At 38.2% G+C, this 8,297-nt stretch overlaps 1 long non-coding RNA gene across 2 annotated transcripts; it reads right to left on the bottom strand.

Moving 5' to 3' along the window:
• Positions 1 to 7,462: 7,462 nt before the first annotated feature.
• On the bottom strand, positions 7,463 to 8,089 carry LOC121049088. 2 transcript variants are annotated; one of them, XR_005799294.1, is made up of 3 exons: positions 8,030 to 8,089; positions 7,701 to 7,924; positions 7,463 to 7,521 (listed from the first exon to the last, which is right to left on the bottom strand). It is a non-coding gene; the product is annotated as an uncharacterized LOC121049088 (long non-coding RNA). The 2 variants fall into 2 exon arrangements; XR_005799295.1 differs by having other exon boundaries at positions 7,701 to 7,908; positions 8,030 to 8,083.
• Positions 8,090 to 8,297: the final 208 nt, after the last annotated feature.

Consider the following 8,297-nt stretch of genomic DNA (forward strand, 5'->3'; position numbering starts at 1 on the left):
GAACTCGGATTCGAAGATATATATGTGGAATGCACCACAAGGGTTCAAATTGGGGTTTGCTCCTTCCTCTATGGCTAAGCCTGATCTCGGAGTTTTGACGATTCGGTCTGAGTCGTTCCATGGGACTCCCAAGGTCCCTGTGGCGTTAGAGCCAAGAATGTTCAGGTAAGCTTCTGGGAACTTTTTGAAATTCGATTCTGAAACCCAGATTAGTTTTTATCTTCCTCTAATTCATGTGATAATTGATGGGTGTTTGGTTTTTGATTTGAATAGCTGGTGGATAAGGATCCAGAGAGGACTATTCTGTTCTGGGCCCCCTTTGTAAACTATTTTTCTCTCTGGATCCATCTACTTTTAGTTCAAATCTGGTAAAAAAATGAAGAAGATGAAGTTATGTGTGAAGGATTTACACCAACTATTCTTTTGTGAATATACCTCAGATGGACCTGATTATCAAGGTCAAGCAACACAAGGTTAGTGCCACCTTAATGCTTTGTATATCTAACTAGTTGTTTTCATTTGTGCTGAGCCTTTAGCTTTGAGTTTTCATTTTCCTATTCTTTGTTTGATTTGGATTGGGTGTTGGTTTTTGGATTTTGGATTTATGTGTGGATTGGAGGAGAGGTTTGATTTTAGGTTAAGATATGGTGAAATTTGAGATTGATGTTTAGTTTTAGCGGGCAATGTTAATTGGGTTTGAAATGTGAATGATCATGTATCCGTGAAACCAATGTGCCATCTTTTTCCTATGTGTATGTTAATATTGGAATATGTTGAAAAGATCCTTAAGATATCAGTACATTTCTGACCCTTACATTGTCACTTTTCTTCCTTCCTTGCTGCTTTCTGAGTTTTGAATCTTTTGATTGGTGTTGCAGATTCAGGAAATAGTGACTACTGGGAAGTTATCCAAGTTGGAGCATTTTGAAACAGATGAAAAGGTGTTAGAATTGTTTTCAGTTAACTAATAATTTCTATATAATTTCAGTATTTCGGTGGTGATTTGAAATCCACTATAGTTTGAATGGCTAGTGCACCTTGAGTTAGCTATATATAGCTTCATGTCTTCATCGTTCGATGGTTCTGATTTCTACTTTTGTTAACTTTAGGTACAGACTATCAGCTTATTTAGGGAAGTCTGGGGCATTGGTCCAGCTACTGCCCAAAAATTTTATGAGAAAGGACACCACACATTAGATGATCTGAAGAATGAAGAATCATTATCAAATTCACAGAAGTTAGGGTTAAAATATTTTGATCATATGAAACAAAGAATTCCACCGCAATGAGCTAATGAATTTCTATGCTAACTTGAATTCTTTGTTCTAGTATAGCTTCATTCTTACCCACCAGAAATTGTTTTTTTTTTTTTTTAATCTTTATTTTTATTGAATAGGCTCAGGAGATGGAACATCTACTACAGAAAGGTGGAGAAGATGTTTTGCCTGGGGTGAGCATGATAATAGTTGACACAACTGCTATATGATGTAAAAAACAATACTAGGGTAATGAACTAAACTAGTAAAATGAGCCAAAATGAACTTCTTCCTCTAGTTCCTTATTTAGATACAAATCCTATGTTGTTCAAAAAAGAAGAAGATACGAGTGATTTTGTTTCCTTTACTCCTCAATTTTTGGTCCATTAGGAGATTGGGAGCTTTTGTTTCCATGTTGGTTACTGAAGGATTGACAACAAATTGTGGTTTGTATCGACAGCTATTGCTAGTTGTTATCATTGCTGAGATTCTGAAGAACAAGATTTGTTGGTGAGAAGACTAGAAGAGTATGTTCTTGTGCTTTACTGATAATTGTTTTTTGTTTTTGGTATGTGTTGATGCTTTGGAAACAAGGTCATAATTTTCTCTCATGATCCAAAATAAGATAATGTCTATTGTCTGCTTTATACATGTTTTGTTCACTCTTTCTTGCTTTTCACCACTATGAGAATGCTTGTAACTTGTGGTTTGCTTGAATGGTTTTTGTTGGAAGTGCATGTCCAGCTTGTGTCAATTCCTGAGATGTTGCTATATGTGCAGATATCTCCTCGCTCAAGAAGCTAGGAAACTGGTATTTCAAATGGTAATTTTCTGTTGAAGATGTTCATGAATTGATTACTTACTGTAAATTTTTGGCACGGCATTTGAAAGTTAAGTTAACATAGTTTACTTTGTGATCAGTGGCTGAACTTAATAGCTGGAACATGTACTCAAGCTTAAATAAGAGCCATGGGGCACTTCCTTGGACTTCTAGAAATGATATGATGTTGCGTTCTGCAATGGTAAATTTATAGTGTTTATAACTTGAACAATTTGTTTGAAAATGCTAGTTTTTGATTATGTGTCTGTAACAAATGTGTTGGTGCATCTGAAATGATTTATGAAAAGATGAATGTTACAATTTATTGATCGTTTCTTTTTTTTATGTGTTTATCTTGTATTCAGGCTGTCGAGTTGCCAATCTTCTTGAATGATAAAAGGTTTCTATCCACACAAGTAAAAGCACCTGCCCAAGCAAGGCAAATGGTATGCTTATTGATTTGCTCAATTTATACCGCAAATCCTCTGATTAAGTTCTTCTTGTTAATATATTTTCCATTAGTACTTTACTGAAAGAACTAGTGAACTTCACTGTCAAGGTTAGAGGTGTGACCGTCATCTTGTGCATTATTCATGACCATTGAACTTCTAGTTGTCTAGTCTATCTCATATTCCATAGAAGCAATCATGTCATGTGTGCTTGCCTTACACTACTACAAAAATCGAAACACACAACACTCATCACACAACAGAACAGAAATATGTTGTTGTGTGTCTGTTAGACAATGGTACAATTCTGTTTCTGTTGTGTGAATGTAAGCAAATTGTAAAAAAAAAAAAAAATTAGGAAGATATTGCACAACTGAGTTAAGATGTTTCTGTTGTGTAAATGGGAAGCTAATTTCCCTCCATTCTGAGCTCATAATTCCCTCTCAGAACAAGCTCACCAATATGGAATTTGAACTCTACAAACAACAGTCTTTTCTTATCCGTTGTATGACTGAATGTTGTATGAAGTTTGAAAAATCCTACTAGGTGTACCTTGTGTAAGATGCACAACTTTATACAACAGATTATTATAGATCTGTTATCTGATCAAGGAACTTGGTTGCAGAGCGCGGCAAAGTTTCACCCAAATCAAACATATGTAGGTATAGGCGGCAATTTTCCCTCCCCTTGTTTTTCCAAATTTTTACCTATATACATTCATACAACAGATTCTTAAGTATACGTTGTCTGACAAACTTACAAAAAAAAAAAAAAAATCACTAGCTTGCCCACGACCACGTTTCAATAAACTTTTCTCTGTCATCCCCAACTTTCTCTCGCCCTCTCTCTCAATACCAAGGTTCTAAAAAACGCTAGGCGCTAGTTGGGCGGTGGACTGGGGAGGAATGCCCAGGCGGCTAGGCGGCACCTAGGCTGTTTTGTATTTTTTAATTTTTATTTAATTTTTAAAAAATATATAAACTTATATAAACTTTCTTAACAACAAAGTTGAGCATTAAGCCATTATCTAATTGTGTAATTTAACTCAGTATAATTTAACAGTTCACATTATATGATTATAGCACGGATTAGCACCAAATCAACAACTGCCTACAACAGAAACATCCAGTCTCCAGATTATCAATTTCCAAAACAATAGCATTATCAATTTCCATTTTTCCAACAACAAGAAGAAGATTATGATTATCAATTTCAGATTTCCACCAACAAGAACAAGATTACAAGAAGTGAAGAAGATTATCAATTTCAGAATTTCCACTTTCCAGCAACAACTCAACAAGATGATTATCACTTTCCAGCAACAACTTAACTCAACAACAAGATTATCAATTCTAGCAACAACAACAATAAGATTATCAATTTCCATTTTCCAGCAACAAGCCATCAACTCAACATGAACAAAGATTATCAATTTCTAGATTATGATTATCAATTCAAGCAAAGATTATTACTTACCGTGGAGAAGCTGAGGGGAGGAGCTGTGGAGTGGAGGGGCGAAGAAGCTGTCGGTTGAGATGGTGGAGGAAGAGTCAACTCCAGTACGGAGGGGCGAAGAAGCTTCCGATCTTCTTCAGAGTTCAGCCGCGCGAGCAGAGAGAAAGACCCAGAGAAACTAAGAAGCTTCCAATCCGATCTGCTTCAGAGTTCCCATCTAGTTCCAGACTTCCAGAGTTCAGCAGCGCAGAGAGAAATAGAGAGTGACAGAAACGACGGAAAAGAAGGTCGAGTGAGAGAGAGAGGCTCACCAGTCACCAGCGACTGAGCTGAGTAGCGAAATTTTGGCCTTTAGGACGAAGTGACCCGATCAATTTGGGACATTAGGTCTTAATCGCCAATAAAAAAAAACGCCCAGCGAGCCGCCCAGTAGCTCATCCGCCAAGTCGCCCGGGCCGCCTAGGCGCCCGCCTAAATCACAAACGCCCAAAAGCTCTAATTATGCATTCCTCGAGGCGGAGAGGCGCTGCCCACCGCCTAGGCGACCTGGGCGGCCGCGTTTTAGAACACTGCTCAATATTCTCTTATCTCTTCCACTCTATCCTTTCCCTTACACCTTCGCCACCTTCCTCTCCAGGAAGATGTCATCGCTTGCCAAGCCTTCTCTCACCACCTCCTCCGCTCCTAGGTTTGCCTACCCCAACTTCCTTGCTAACCTGCGCGCAATTGCGCACACCCCATTCCTCGCCGCCCTGTTAAAGCAGACCACCACCTCTCCATGGGAGCATGTGTCGAAGCCCCGCAAGCTATTACTGGAGATGCAGGTCCTTGTCAGTGTGGGTAAGTGAGAGAGAGCGGCAAAAGAAGATCACAACCCTCGTCATCATGCCGAAGTAGACCACCACGACCGCCAGCCAATTCCACCCAACCACCTAGCCCCTACCTAAAACTATTCCTATTTCCACCGCTCCCAAAACCTAGGGTTCCGATTTTTTGAATCTCCCAAATTTTCAAATTAGGGCTTTTAATTTTTCACTTGAAATGCATAAATGGCAGCTTCAGCAAAATCTATCTCGCAACTTGTGCTTCAGATTCCACTTTATCAAGGCTTTAATCCAAACCCTATGCGATTATCAATCCTTATTTCAATTTGGCAGTGGATCTATTACTGGAATCGATTCTATTTGATTTGTGGTTTTGTGTTTTGATATGATGTTTTAGATGTGATGTAGTTGTTGTTGAGCTTAGATTTGTGTTCGTTCCATTTTGTTCTAGGCCCTGCAAAGTAGACTTTGGGATTTTGGGGTTTTTGATCAGCAAGACGACGCAATCTCTCACTAGCTCACTCTCTTTTTAACTCTAGCTACAATTGTGCATATATGGCATTATTTCTCAGACCCAGGAATAGCTCCTTGCTGCCCATCTCAAGTAGCAAACCATCGATGTAAGCTTTAACTCTCTGTCAAGGTGCTTTTTAGTGTAGAAATCGAGTAATTGTTAATCAAAGTTATAAGACTTGTAGGTGGGTATTGTAAATGTCAACATGTGTTAAGATTGCAAAGATTGCAGTCTTAACATTTACTCGAAGCTTTTGATATATCAAAGTTTGATAAACAATTATTCGATGGGTATCAAAGATTGCAATGATTGCAAATGTTAAGAATTATTCTTTTGAATTGAGCAGGTATGTGTTGTTTCAAATCAGATATGTGAGCTGCTGTTGCCATGGTGCTACCTGATTTGCATTATCTAGCAATGACATTTGGTTCTGGCAACAACTCCATGAATTAGGTTTGTTTGCATTTGCTTCTTGCTTTGGTTTTCTCAGCAAATTCAGTTCTTTATAGTAGATTGTTCTATGGAGCCTAAACCCTAAGAAAAGTAGAATCTGATTAATTATAATTTGGTTGTGTAGTTTTACTGCTAGTGATGGAAAGATGAGGCTAAAGGCGATGTTCAACTCACATCTAAGTTCTTATGCTATTTCTGGGAGTATTCAGAACCTGGGCCTCATTCGTCTTCTTGATTACACTATTAATGACATTCCAAACATGCCTGATTAGTGATCACTTCTCTGTCTCTTGGTTTATTTCTTTTGAAGTACTGGGTTTCAAATGTTAAAGTTGATAATTATTGCTTAGTGCTCTGCTACTTGCAAACTATTTGAAAGATTTTGGAGTGAAAAAGGGTGATGCTTGTTGCGGTTTACTTACCCATGTTAATGGAACTTCCAATCACAATGCTTGCCTGTGCTTACATTGGTGTTGTTCACTCGGTATGTAATGGTCTTACTCTTTGCTCTCCAACATCCATAGCTTTTTCATTTCTATAACTTTTTTTTTTCATTCTTTGGGGTTGTATTTGCTGGATTTTCTGTTGAATCTCTTGCTCAAAGAATAGTATATTGCAATCTGAAAGTTGTGATCACTTGCAATGCTGTTAAAAGGGGTTCTAAGGTCATCCACCACAAGGATATAGTTGTTGTTGCCCTTATTGAATCAGCCAAAAGTGGGGTTTGTGTAGGTGTGGACTGAATTCTTTGCGTGTCATATTGAATAATCTGTATTTGATGTTTAGATCCCAATGGAGTTTAGGTTTCTGTTTGATCATCTATCGGCAGGACAACCCTCTAGGTTTGGATTTGACACATTCTGGAACCTACATTATTTACCAAAGTTGTGTGCCTAGATACAGTAACCAACCATGAGAGAATATCAGATTACTCTTCTATACTATATTTTCTAAAACCAAGGATTAATTTTCTCATCTTTACTAACCAAATAGATATATTTTATTCTAGGAATCTGATTGATATAAGATTTCTTGTCTGAGCAGATGTATGCTTAACTTATGAGAATGAATCTGCTTTGAAGAAGGAAGTACTAATTGGGAAGAAGGATGAGATATATGATGGCAGGTTAGTAGTAGTACAAACTCCTCTTTCTATAGGCTTTCATGAAAAAGAAACAATTTTTTTTTCTTTTCTCTTTCACTTTCATACTGCATTGTTTATTCTTTCTTTATTAGTGTTTTCATCAAATGGTTATAGGTGACTTGAACATTTACTTTACGGATTGGTGTTGACTGATGACTCATAATTATATTCTAGGATGGCATACCTAAATATCCAATGTAACGCCCCAAGCTACACCTCACTAGCTTAAGCACGTCACAGTGCCGCGAGTCTCTAAAACATAAAGCGAACGCTCGATTTACATTCTAGAGAACCGCTAGGCATTTTGTTTGAAAAACTTTTTGTTAAAACACAGCGGAAGCTACAAATATTTTTGAGGTGAAAACTTAAAATAAATCTATTTCGTTTTGTCTAGAACTTAGATAAAGGCTCACACGAGGTACGGATTTCAATGAAAGAGAATTCAACTGAATGATGACACAAGACTAGGTAACAACAAGCTCCAGAACCAAAGTTCGAGAAATAGAATTTAGAATAAGGTTCACACGGTAATTTACCGAACTTGTTCTGCACACCCAGCTCCATCCGCTATTGTCCCGTCACCAGTGCACAGTACCTGCATTCATACTGTTGTAGGGGTGAGCTTTCGTCCTCGCTGCTCAACAGGAACTCTAACTCGACTAGGTTTGAAAATCAACAGATAAGTGTTTGGAGCTCCAGTATGAAAACATGCTTAAACCAAATATTTAAAGGAACGACAAACTTTAAAAACCCGATGCATGATTAGAAAACTATGTGCACTTTACCTGATGGCCTGGTTCCGTAGAACCAACATCTGACCTTACCAGTCACAGAGCGCCAAACTTAACACACTAGCTACACACACGGAACCGTGTCACCATTGCGATTGCGCACCATCCGACCGGTGTAGCTAACCCTCCGGAGGTTTAGGGGTGGCTAATCCCCAAGGTAGTCATTGACCACCTTTCCGCCCTCATACACCGCCATCAAAATCTTATACGCACGTTAACTTAAAAACATATTAAATTTGAACTAACAACATACTTTCATCATGCATCACGTAGATAAGAAAATATAAGAAAATCACCAACCGAGGAGAGTCCTGAATCCCTACCTGGATTCCGATGCTTTCTCTCACGTACTCCGAGAGTCGCGGACCTTCCGTTCCTCGGGTAACTGGAATCCTAAATTTCGACATTTTGGTAGTTAATAATGCATTGAACAATTTTACGAAATCTCGACGATTAATAAATCGTCTAAACCCACTGTTCCTGGTTGGACCAGGAGTTGACCAAGGTTTGACCAACCTTTCCTGGTTTGACCAGGATTGACCGTTTTGACCATTGTTTGACCAATTGTAATAGGTTCGATAATTAACCCAA

The sequence above is a fragment of the Rosa chinensis genome, chromosome 5 (assembly GCF_002994745.2).
Source record: "Rosa chinensis cultivar Old Blush chromosome 5, RchiOBHm-V2, whole genome shotgun sequence".
Classification (NCBI taxonomy): domain Eukaryota; kingdom Viridiplantae; phylum Streptophyta; class Magnoliopsida; order Rosales; family Rosaceae; genus Rosa; species Rosa chinensis.